General features: G+C 36.8%; 1 protein-coding gene and 1 long non-coding RNA gene across 4 annotated transcripts in view; both read right to left on the reverse strand.

Moving 5' to 3' along the window:
* LOC105151162 (uncharacterized) overlaps positions 1–13,525 on the reverse strand; it is a 303,301-nt gene that overhangs the window by 198,443 nt on the left and 91,333 nt on the right. The window lies entirely within an intron of this gene.
* Positions 1–13,525, reverse strand: part of LOC147907197 (uncharacterized) — a 58,858-nt gene that overhangs the window by 21,475 nt on the left and 23,858 nt on the right. The gene's annotated exons all lie outside the window — the stretch shown is intronic.

The raw sequence follows: 13,525 nt of genomic DNA on the forward strand, positions 1-13,525 counted from the left end.
GGGACCGGTTGAAAAATTGGATGAAGCTAAAGTTAGATAAAATATAGCGTAGCGTTGATGATTCTGCGTTTCCAAGTCCGCCATCGTATTTTATATCATACTATATATATATATATATGATATTAAAAATAGTTTTATAAGGCTACCTTAGCAAACAATAATTTTTTCACATTTCAGTTTTTTCATTTTAATTAAAAGCCACCATTTAATATATTATATAAATACATATATAAATAATATATGCACACAAGATCTACAATCATTTTATTATAAATATTATTATAAATAGCGACATTATCAATTAAGATTAAAAAACTTTAATGTAGAAAGAAATTGCTTATCACAGCAACTTTATAAAAATACATATTATATTTTCGACATAATTATACAGGTCGGTTATATATTTTTTAGAGTATAGCTTATTTTATCGTTGTAAGATTATTAAAAAAGGACGAAAACGTGGCAATGTCAATCGTCAGAAGACTTCTAAATATTGCTGTGCAAATTCGCACTTTGCTGTGTAATAAATAAGTTCTGTTCACGTGACAAGGCTTCCGACGATGAAGTTACGACGAACGTAAACAAGAAATGCAATACGTACGTAGCAAAGCCGCGAAGACAGAAGACGAGACAACGCGTCGCTGCTGCGTTTACGAGCGGCTCATAAAATTCGAGCGTGGAAACCAAAAATCAAGAGCGCATTTTTCGAACGCCCACTTTCAAAGACCAATAATATCTCTTTGAGGATAAAACCACGCCAGTTAGTCGAGGATGCGACGAAAAAACGTGACAGAAATATCGATTCCTTGAGCGAAAGGGGCGAGAAACAAATCCGGTAACGTCTTTAATAGCTAACTTTCCAGACATTAAAAAGAATTGTCCATCGGAACATTCGGACGAAAACGGACCTTGTAATTTGGCAGTCAGTTTGGTAAAATTCTCAGTGTAATCGTTCATGCTAGAGGGATAATCGTTTGCCAGAAGAAAGATTTGGCGTTCGAAAGTACCATCGTAATACGCATTGAGGATCCGCGTTGAAGAAGTCGTTGAGTAACGAGAAAGGAGAAGAAGTACAAGTGCGAATATGTGTCGGATGCAGCGGCACGCCGCGCCATCGAAAAGAACGGTCCTCGAAGACATAAACGTATGACTTACGACTTACGACTTACGACTTACGTGGCGGTCGTGTATACCGTGAAGAAGTCTCGACACGAGTGTTTTCGCGTCACGTCGACGGAATTTATGCAAACTGTCATACGTTACAGCACATTACACCTCGTTAAAGACGGCGTTGACGCGTACGTCGAGGTATACGACCGGCGTTGCGTGTCCGCTCGAAATAGGAGACAATATTCCTTCGCTGTGATTCTAAAAACCGCTCACTATCGCGCAAAAGTTACGAGGGGACTCCATGCGTGAGCGCCGCGCACAAAGTACCGTATTCTCGTCACGCGCTCTCAGCTATATGCGACTGTTTGACTCTGATCTCGTGCTGGCATTGAACGCAATTCCCGCATATCAAGAGCACAGACCTCGGAATTGTACAGCTGCATTTAGCGATGAATAGCACGAAACAATGTCACTGTCAAGAATACGTACGCAGAAAGGAAGAAAATTAAAATGTGTTTAAAGAAGTAATTAGTTAGAAAATAATACGGAGAAAGTAGTCTTGCTGAAGTATCAAAGTCAAAATAGACACTGCTAGAATGTTAAAATGTTTTACAACACTGCTCATCATGTTTGAATTCCGACATTATTTTAATGGTTGACAAAATTATTTTTAGATCTGTATCTATTAACATTTCATTATGTAAATATTAATTTAAAAAAAAATTAATTTAAAAAAAAAAGAAATATAAAAATCAACCTTTCTTAGCGTAACAATTAGGCGATAGCAATAAAGCTTTGATCTAATAATACATTTAATTCTAGGAAACTGGACGCTCTGTAGTTCGAATTTAGACCGTGGGTTTTCACAATGATGCATAATAAGAGCACCGGTGAACCACAAAGTGTCTTTGAGTTGTGGCTGACCGTCTAAAGATACGAGTTCCACAAACTAGAAAATACCGATTAAAAGGAAAAAGAGTCGGCGCCAAGGCTTCGCGTGCTATTTTTACTGGAGACTCGTGAAATGGAATTCTATTAACATACAATAAGGACATAATTCTCTGGTACTTCTCCTGAACATAAGCTACTGCAGCGTGCTGCTAGATTCTCTTATTGCCCCTCTTCATCCTCCCTTTTCATCCTATGAACCATGAACAAAGGAACCTTGCAATTTCCCCAATTGTCGAGGAAACATTTACGATTTATGAGTGCCAAAATGCGATCGATTTCTGAGAAATTGAAATCATCAAGAAAAAGAAATGGAAAAAATATAGCATCACAATGTAGCGCATTCAAAGTGTTAAAATTTTATTTTAACTATTTTAACTATTTTTATTAAAAAATTTTATTTTTTACGTTCTACGTGTTAAAATCAAGGTTCAAAATTTTCTGAAATTTATTAATTTAAAAAAATTTTCAATCTTCATAAATATTGCAGCTATTTAAAGAACTGTATAGTGAATATTGTGCATTAGCTAAAAGGATAGAATTGCATTCACTCTAACAAGAGGTGTATATCAAAATGAGAAGACCGATAAAACGGCGACTTTTGCTTTCAAGCTTTCAAATGATGACTGCGGAAAGGTGCGACTCAGCTGCTTTTATAGTTCACCGATATGAAAGCCATCGAGAAGGCGACTTGCACGAAGATAAAGCGCAATCCGCTGTACAACAGACGTGTTCTGAAATAGGTGAAGTGCATCTCTCGGGGCTGGAGACACAATCACGCGAGAGGAGAGAAACGAGTCTCAGGTCCTCGCACTTCGTTATCGACACGGTGCTATTGACCTCGTATCGACGGTACCCTTCGGCTACAGTTCAACATATTTAACGAGCTCGCATACCAACGAGAGAATCATGTCGAAACCGTCGCACCACCACGCGCGGAATACTTATTGTTACCACTATCAACCGGCAATGTCGATCGTATAACTCATCGCTCGTTGAACTTACCCTCTTACTCGATTCACAATCTCTATCTATGTGAAGCGCACTTTGTTCACGAAGACGTATAATAAAGATAAACGGAATATTATTTCAAATATATAGTATTAGATAAGGGAAATTTTCATCGGTATAAAAATTACTTTTCAAATATAGTATTAGTTAAGATAAATTTTCATCTATAAAAATTTCTAAACTTTTCGCTAATCTTTCTATTTCTAAACTGATTTTCAAGCGAATTCCTCAATAAGCAAATTGCATATATCTGTAATTGCACATATCAAAACAGCAGTGTTTGATATTTAATTAAGAAAAATGTTTTTATTTTATAGTGTAAGATATAATCACAATTTGCATTCTCATATGAAAAAAAAAATAAAGAAAAAATATATATGGAAATATTATATCTCTGAAATATCGCACGAAAATCTGAAACATCCTGTATCGGACGTTAGGTACCGATTCGACGAATCGATTGATCTCATAAAATCGCGTAGCGCAGAACACGTCGTGCAGCAGTCGTCCATGCAGCACGACGAGGACGTAGATGGACTACCTGTTTCTACCGGTTTGGTATCGGCGCCAACGCTCTGAAAGGCGCTGTCTGCTTGTCGCATACCAAACTGTACGCATGCACGTTTCTTGTGGCGATAAGAAGAAATAGATAATAGATAAAATGTTCGCGATTACACGATTCTCTTCGAGCATGCTCTGCATGTACCGCGAAAAGCAACTAAAATGAAAGAAAGGACGAGGAATTCATCGAGGACTAATACGTCATTGTGAAATCTTAGATTATGCTATCGCAATATAATAGCAGATATTCGTAAAAAATAAAAGCATAATGAATTCAATTAAATTTTATTAAAAAATTTGCGAAAAAATGATGCGAATTTGTCCGCTTTTATCGTTAGATCTTTAATTTAGAAATACCGCATATATACCGCATATTTCGTAATGTATAATCATCAATATTCTAAAGCCAGTCCAATACTACATAGTTACATTATTGGAATATTCCTGAATATAATATCCATTTAAAATATGTGGTTCAACAATGCAATTAATGCGGTGTCATAGTCGAACAGCTCGAGAATGTATAATTGATATATTGTCCGCGACAGACGGTTCACGCTGTGCAACCTGCTTATGCAAATGCATTATCAGCGTATTCATGTGTGCGCATTGGATAGCGACGCGTGACGATTTGGTAGCGCGTGTGTTTGCCACAAATAAACGGTTCCACGCACGCACATATATACGGGGAAATGCAGGTAATAATCGTGTTGCCCTGGTCAGTGACACCGACACCTAAAAGGCCACCGCATAATGAAAATGGCTACAAGATAAGCAACTTATCCGTGCGACCGCATATTCGTCGATCTAATTAAACTCACATGGAACACAAAATGCATTAGTCACTGTTGTGTTTTCATTCTCCAACGTTTTTGTTGCATTTTCTCGAATATGTTTTTGACTCAATTCGTTTTCACCTATAATCGAATGCTAATTTGATGCAATAGATTTGTTGTAATACATTTAATATGTTTTTAATAATCTCATAATATACTAAGTGCTTTCCAGAGAGTTTTGGTGACACAAATCAACATAAGAGTCGTTTTATCTTTTGTTACTTACTGGAATGTCAAGAAAGATAGAATGATGTTTGTTGACTTGTGTCACTAAATGGAAAGCATCCGTTGTAAACGTTCTAAAATATTAAGACAAATGTTTTACTGTTAAATCAATAAAAGAGCTTAAAAAATTATGAGACACGAAAAGTCTCATTGGTAGTACAGAACGATATTGCAATAATAAAGTTATTTTCTATTTTCTATTCACGCTCCTCATGCTTTCCGCTTTCGTCGACCTGTTTAACGATGTCTCATTATTGTCTAATATGTCTCTTGTTATATGCGATATGCATCAGTGAAGCAGATGCATCTCTCTCAAGATTAGCATTAAATCGCTCGAATCCAAATGACGACGTATAACTGTTGACAATCCATGTGGGATACTCTGCGGCAAATTGTGCAAGGTCTCAAATCACGTTAATACGTCAGAAGCAAGTGTGCGTACACATGTTTCTATCTGGTCAGGTCGCTGACACGCAGAACATGTATTTAGTCGCGTGTTCGCGCATTCAGCAAATGCGTGCGCTTCTGAAAGAAAAAGAGAGAAAGAGAGACGAAGAGAAATCGCATCTCGCCTCGACCGCACGAAGTCATCTTGGCATGACTTTAGATCTAATTGGGAAACGCAAACGCGCGTGCGAGAGAAAAGCGACAAACGGTGGAATAAATTTTCGATAAGTTCAAGGCGCGTGCCTTGCGACTTAAGGAAAGGATAGACACGCGTGCTGCGTCGCGTTTAATATGCGCATACTAAAAGCGGCGAGCAGCCGATGGCCTCTCTCTGATTTATTGGAAATCGATTCGTATCTCTCTCTCCGGCGCTCGCCTTCTCACTGTTGGCCGCTTCAGCGACACTGATGTCGATTACGTAATAATTACAACCGAGAGCGTGCAAATAAATTTTTTTGCCCGTTGAATATGTACGATAAGCCGGAACTAACAGCACGATGTCACGTAGCAAAGCCATTTATGATAAGACGAGTATGCTGTGTCTCACGTGAATCTTTCGCAGAACACTGGTATCTGAGTAATTAATTTTTGCACGTTGATTTTCTTATAACTGACATATCTCATTCATCTTATAAATAGACAAAAATAAAGTAATGATACCAAGATGTCGTTAACTGAATATTTAATCGATATCAATTTACGTCAATCGCGCGCGCGTTTTTATTATAACAATAATTTTTAAAACATTGAACAAGCAAAGAATGTTTTGAATTTTCTTTGTTATATAAGACAAAATAGTTCTTTAGAACGTCTTGCAAAAAAAATGCAATATTCAATTAAACTATAGCTTTTAAAGTAGATCTGAATGTTAAGATGTTGAACTATCATTTCTAAAATTAATTCATTTATATATATAATAGAATATATATAATAGTTCAACATCTTAACATTCAGACCGTAGTGGCGCTTCGTATTTAAAGTAATGTATTTAAATATAAAGAGTCTTGTTTCCAATCTTATTGTTTTAAAATAGATATTTTATGTCTATTTCTATCAATATAGATTAACTGTAATCTTCGTTTAAAATTTATTTTTTATCTGTTCCTAATTCTTTTTTTAATTCTTAACGCTTAGAGGAAGATAAAAAGCAAGTCAAACTGAGATCAAAGTTAAAATCTTGGTAGGAACGAACATTAAAGTAATAATAAAAAATATAAAAAAATATTTTATTTAATATGCATAATACTTAACTTTTCAAACACTAGCTCTCAATTAATATGTAATCAATCTTTTTATATTTATATTATGTTGTTTTATAAAATATACTTCACTCCAATAAAAAAAATGAGGACTGAAAGATGGTTCTAAAAATTAAAAATACTAATCGTCGAGTAGAAAAAAACTTAATGGCTAAGTAGCAGTAAAGAGAATTCCCGAAAAGTGCGTATCTCAAATAATGTTATTCATCCACAGTGCATAAGTATAGTAAACGAAACAAATGTGTAATACTTAGGTCCAGTTGTAAGATTGACAAATGTAAGATTAACTTTAATCTCAACGGTTCTACTTACTCATCTTTATCCAATTTTAGAATTAGAAAAAGATAAAGAGCAAGTTAAACCGAGATTAAAGTTAATCTTACATTTATAGAATCGGGCTTTAAGTGCAGTGATCTAGGATTTACATATAGAGTAAACGTCCATATGAAGGCGCAACATGCGCGCGCGTGCCTCTATCAGGATGGTAGCGCATTGTTCCAGAAGCGATCGGATGCATCGCGTGCAACAGTACAGTTCGTGGTACGAGACTACCTACGGCGCGGCAACGCGATTTGAGGCGCGCGAATGTCGGCGTACACGAATGTTGTACACGTAGGACAGCTACGTAATGATAAAGGACAGGAAATGGCGCAACTTCTGACAGAGCCTTGGTGTATCTAGCTTCTAAACAAAGAGCGGATCCTAAGCTCCCTTGCACAGGCATGTAGTACGCGATACGAGGGTTCAATCATATTCCGTCACGTAGTTACACGCGTCGCTAGATCGTGTTCTTCGTGAGAATAGTGATCGAATCATTCTCGCCGAGTCTATTTCCGATTAGCGTGACTCATTATCCATTAAAGAACCGTCGAGCTCTCACCGCGGCGGGCGACCAAGTTCCCGATCCCTTTCCATCTTACTGGGCAATCTTACAAGATCGGCTCACTCTTCGGACTCTCCTCTCTCGAACCGCGGGTAATTGCGGTCTTACGTTACAAGTATCGCAAATTGCCGCCCGGTTATACCGTTAGTCTATAAATTCGCGCGCCGACGTCTTTTCGCTTCGCCTCGTGCGCTAACTACAACCGAGGAACGCTCATTTTCTCACCTATCGCGACGTAAACGAGGCACCGTGAAGTGACAGGATTATTGAAGACGTTACACTTGCTCGGCATTAAGACTATTGAACGATAACGTACGCAAATAGATGTATTTATTGTTATTAATTATTTCCGGCACGTGTACAGCACGCGAAGGAGCAAATAAAAAAATACTGATATCAGAAAATCGTTTGTCCCGATTTCGATTTTGCTGTCAAGCAAACGTTTTACCGAGTATTTTCAACGTAATAAGAACGTCACGAATAAATAACGCTCTTGTACAATCGATTCCGATTCCATTGAGATAAATTGTGTCATTCATTGTTGGTACGAAACTAATAAGCCATCGTGCCGCGAGCGTGGGGCTCTTTCTTTCTCTCTTCCTCTCTCTATCTCTTTGTCGATGCACCGGTCTGTTGTACACACGATGCACTCAGCTCGAACAATGCATAACAAGCATTGTCTCTTCGCTCCGCCCACCAATTCCATACCACGCGGGACTGCATTGCTTTTATATCTCTTACTCCGGTTGTTCAGTCGCTTACACTCGACATACACGTGCGGCGTACGGGGGCGCGTAAAAAAAATATTACCTATCGAAATAATGCGAGAGCGGCAACCGTGGACACGAGAATAAGCATAAGAATAGACAACAATATGTACACAACAGGCTCGGAGCAATTGAAATATAAGGTGAGGAATCCGATGCGTAGGGCAATCAAGGCGTTTAACTTGACAATTCGCTCTGCATGTAGTGCTCTTCTCGTCTCCTTAAATTTCGGATATTTCGCAAAGAAGCAGACATTACATCTGTACTCTAAATTTCTTGAAAATACAACCACTCCAAAAAGAGCGAATATTGTCACTCTTTTTCAAAATTGGTTGTATTTTCACCCACTTAAGAGTGAGATTTCACTCCAAAAAAATTTAGAGTATATCCACACAATTTTGGAAATACAAAATTTTTCTTATCTTGCAGGCTATCGTGCGCAACATATAGTTATATATTATGCATCTTGTCCATGTACCTCCACCTCTTGGAGCTATCTTTCCCCCCGTGGCGACTACATGCCAATGTCCAATCGCTCCATTCAGACAAGCCCATTAACTGCTGCGTGCTCGATAAACAATCTTTGTCTTGTCGGTGAGTGCGCCACGCCGCGCGCGGTCTTTGCACCGTATCTCGCTCGCATGGTAGCCGATCGGGCGACAAAGAGCCGGCGGTGCAATGCGGCGCAACACTCATCCATTGTTGCGCAAAGCGGTCGTTATGCGGCCGGCGACTTTATCGTGGGGCGGATCGTAGCATTCCCGGAATCGTTATCCCTTCCCCTCTCCTTCCTTTTTTAATTAGAGTCGTTAAGTAATTTTCCCCCCTCGTGATGCACGCGCGCGTTACACGCATCGTTTCGTCGAATCGAGCAATATCGATCCCGCCACGCACAGTTGCAGCCGGCCGAACATGTGCGCCCATCGATTATCCGCCCATTGTTCAGCATCCTCATGTGTACATATGAATTACCGATCGCTGGCCCTCGAAAAGGCCAAATCGTGCGTCTCTCTTTTCTTCCCGTGACGCCCACCCCTCGAATTGTTTGCCTCATTCATGAGCCCGCGGCTATTATATGCGGCGCATGAATAGGAATTACGGTTGTATACAGTCGAGTCAATGGGAATTAGAATTAAGTAATATAAGCATTCCACGAATGAGAGTTCTCCTTCTTTACTTTTCCGTAATATAAGAAAGCGTTTGCCTTCTCCTAAAGTTTCAAAATTTAGTTATCTCTTTACTATATTTTCTCGTAAAAATAATAATAATGCATTCTTCTTATTAAAAAATTGAGAAAGCATTTTTCTAGACATTTATTAATTCAGTTCATAAATTCGATTTATTTTTTTTCAACTGTAAAAGCTAATGGAAGAAGACTTAAAAAAAACTGTCAGATTGGAAGAATGTTTGGAAAATTATTTAATAATTATTTTAATAATTTAATATCTAACATGTACAACTATGCAAAAAAAGTCTTGTATTATTTTTATAGCGTTATATGTGTGAGTTCAAAATATACAAGAAGATGGGAAATAGTTCCGCTCGATAATAAATTAACCAATAACCGCCCATATGCGCTGGTTTGCATAGCGTTATCGAGGAGACGCGGTTCATTGCGGTTTTACCAACCGTAAAAAGCGAGCATGCGCTACGTCGTCTGAGACCAATGCGTTTTTATTTCCCGTTTCCAGGTGAAAGAAACAATGCTTCTCTTGTTGCCAATGTGCGTGTAGACACAGGTGGCTGTTCGCTGATGTACTTTGTGCCACCATGTAAACGCCCAAATCGCTCGAGTGCCGTGCAAATTTTATCTACTATCGTGCCGAAATTTCAGACTTTACAAAGATTTAAATTCCCTCAATGCTGATCAAGCCTTTATTAAAAAAAAAAAAATCTAAACGTCTGCCGCGGGAGTAATTTATATATGCCTATGGATATTTAAAATGTTAAATTACAATAGATTAGTAGCGAATGATTCTAAAATTATACGTGCAGATCATATTATAAAGGAAGGGGAAGCATTTGTCTATTTCTGATCGGAGATACCAGGAATAGAAAATTAATATCGCATTATCGGATTACTGGGTATTTACTAACGGTCGTAAAATTAACTTCCCAAGTGATTTGCGTTGCAATTTCGACGATCGATATTTCGTTCAGAGAACGCAACGAACCGATTAATGTCGCCATCGAGTCGCGCAATCAAATCGATTTTAATGGACTCGCGGGATGACAGTTGCTCGCATGTGTACTCAACGCACTACATAATGAACGCATAATACTCAACAAACTCGTTACGAAACTATATCTAACTGATCTCGCAGTGAGAGATAATGCGAGATAAAACTACGGAATGACGGTTTATCCGATAGCTCTTACGTATAGATCACAAGCTTTTCTTGAAAACCGGATGTATTATAATATATCTGGCACAACCACGAATAATGTCATTCAGTAGCGAATCAATTATTTTATTAAATTGCGTGGGCAAAAAAAAGGACAAACCGGTTTCAATCATCGGCAACTCTCTCGGTTTGTGACAAGGACGAATCTCCACTTGCAAATTTTCTCTCGTTTGGAAAGGCACATCATTCTCAAAAATGGCCAAATTTGGTTCTTTTCACGATCGATTATGCAATCGATTCTTACGTAAACTCTTAAATAAATTTTTATTATCGATAAAGAAAGGAATCTCCACCAGATGTATGCCAAAGTCAATGAAACCAAATTGTCGTAATAACATAAATGTTTTTCAAATAATCAATACTTTTAGTATTAAAATAAAAAAATGAAAACACGTTATTAAAATATATTTTTTCTTTTTTCCCTTTAAAAAAATATATATAAAATTGCATAATTTTTTATTTTATAGTTTGAACTTTAAATAGTTATTTTACTTTTCTTCAATTGCGATTTCTATCAAAAAAATTTAATTATGAATCATCATTAATTATCATTCATGAATCAATAAGAGATACAAAAATATAAACTATAAAAATAAATCTATATAAAAATACATTAACCCTTATCCTACAAGATGAATTACTAGTAACCGAGCAATTCCTGTTTGTGCAAGTTTCTTTGAGTTTTTCGATAATTATAAATTATATACATTTTATTATTTTCCAAAATAAAATTTCAATATTTATTATAGAAAGTATGTTTATTATTGAAAGTATGTTGATGAATTTTTTTAATCACCATTTTTTCTGAATAGGTGAAAAAAACAGACGGATCTAGTGACTCCCGTTTATATAAATGAGGCACCAAATTGTACCTTGTAGGATAAGGGTTAATTATTGTATATTTCTAATGTATTGAATAACTAATGTGGCAATTAGTATTATTGAAAAAAAATTTCGATTACTTGCTGAGATATACGTTCGAGATAATATTCAATCGTTTCGTTATTCATAGGTTTCATACATTTTATACGTTAACGAAAATAAATTTTCCTCATGTGCAAGCTTTCTTTACGTATGAATTTTCCTTAGCTTCAAAATCATTTTTAACCAAAGCTCAATAACTTATTCTGTACCGAGAGAAATCGCTTATTTCTTAGTTGTATCATCATATTGCAGCAACAGATTGCTTATTTTTCACTTGTGTCACTAATCGCAACGTTCAATAGTATTCATGACAATATAGTCAGCAGGTACATGTGCACCTCTCTGGCAACAAAATTGAACGGCCGGTGCCGATCGCGCATTCACGATTTCCATCGATCACTCTCCCGATCTCGTGTCGATCGCGAGCTAATCTTCGATTAGCCGGAGGGCCTTTCCCCCTTTGCCTGCACTTACGGCATTACGACGTGACACGCAAATGCCGAGCAACGTGTTATCGCATACCTCAAAGCGGCGACCGCGCAAACGTTCGATTCGCTTGCGAAATCTGAAACTGCCGGGCGACTCCGGGTCGGTGACCCGTTGTGTGAAAGAAACGCATGACCGCTGACCCGTACATATCATTTTAAATGACAAAAGAATTTAAACAGCCAAATATACACGTTTAGTATAAAATATAAACGTTAAAAAAGGATCCTTCATTCCTGATTCATCTATGGGATCCATATGCGAGTAACTTGAATCACAATTGTTTTACAAATAATAAACATATATTAATTATCTTCATTATCTTGAATTAAAAAATTCACCCGGCCACCGGAAATTTTATATTTGTACTTCTGTAATTCTGCTATTTATATAACAGATTGATTATAATGGACATCGCATATAATTGTATATGTTAAAAAGTTATATTGTTTTTAATGTATATGTTGTAATAGGAGGTATAGAATTATGATTATATAATTAATTTTTTCATTCTCCATTTTATTTGTTTGTTAACTGTTTGAAGTAATAAAATAGCTATTTTATTTAAATTGTAATAAATAAAGTATTAAAATGTATTCACTAAAGTAGTAATAATCTGTAACATCACAGACTTTATATACCCTTTTCAAAGACTGTCACGTTTCACCGGAGATAATCACGAAATATATCACTTATTTACATAACGTATCTTTTAAACGCATTAAAACTTTCTCGGATTATAGAATGAGGTTTTTATCCAACAAAACCCATGAATATGGGTGCACAGACTGCAAAAAAAATAAACTTCATGACCGTGCTGACCCGCGACACACGCATATTATTCACAGGACAACACTCGGAATAACCTCCACGAAAATAGCCGACGTTCTCCTTTTACGTAACAATGTCTCCGCGAGGGAGGATTATTCAGTCGATTTTCCATGGAGGTTAAAGAAAAAAAAGAGCATACTGTGGCGCCGAGGGTCGCAGGCGAAAAATGCTGTTATGATGGTGTGCAATCAATAACGCGGCTAAACAAAGGGAGGCTTTGTGGCGGCGCGTGAAAGAGATACTCCGCGTAAGGTCAGACAATAAGTACCAGCGCCTTGCAAATGCGCGATGAGGCTGCTATGATAGCCGTTTACAAATTGCGGCGGATCTTTGACGCGGTTCGGCTGCTCGAGGCAGCAGGGAAAGGAAGAAACACGTGAATCGCATGAGGCAATGATCTGCAACCGTAAAAATTACTTTCGCGATACCATGCAATCAATGGAGGAAAGATTTGCAAAAAAAAAATCGCTGTAACAATCAGAGCTGACATATAAATTTTATAAATTTATAATCGTCAAAATAAAATGGTAGAAAATTGCCCAATTTTGTATTAATTATAATTTTTACCAAAAATATTACCTAAGATAACGAATAACATACGAAAGACGAGAATAACAAAATACGATAATTAAATCATCAAAAAAATTATATATTGTTAGCAACTATATAAAATATTTATGTTAAAATAGATATCTGTTTTAATAATTAAAATTATCAAATTTAATTAAAAATTAATAATTGACATATATGGAGGTAACCCCTTCACTATTTTTGTATATTGTAACTGGTTCATAATAAAAACTAGTTTCGCGTAGAAAACAGAGACAAAATA

Source organism: Acromyrmex echinatior, chromosome 15 (genome assembly GCF_024713525.1).
Source record: "Acromyrmex echinatior isolate Ae372 chromosome 15, ASM2471352v2, whole genome shotgun sequence".
Classification (NCBI taxonomy): Eukaryota; Metazoa; Arthropoda; class Insecta; order Hymenoptera; family Formicidae; genus Acromyrmex; species Acromyrmex echinatior.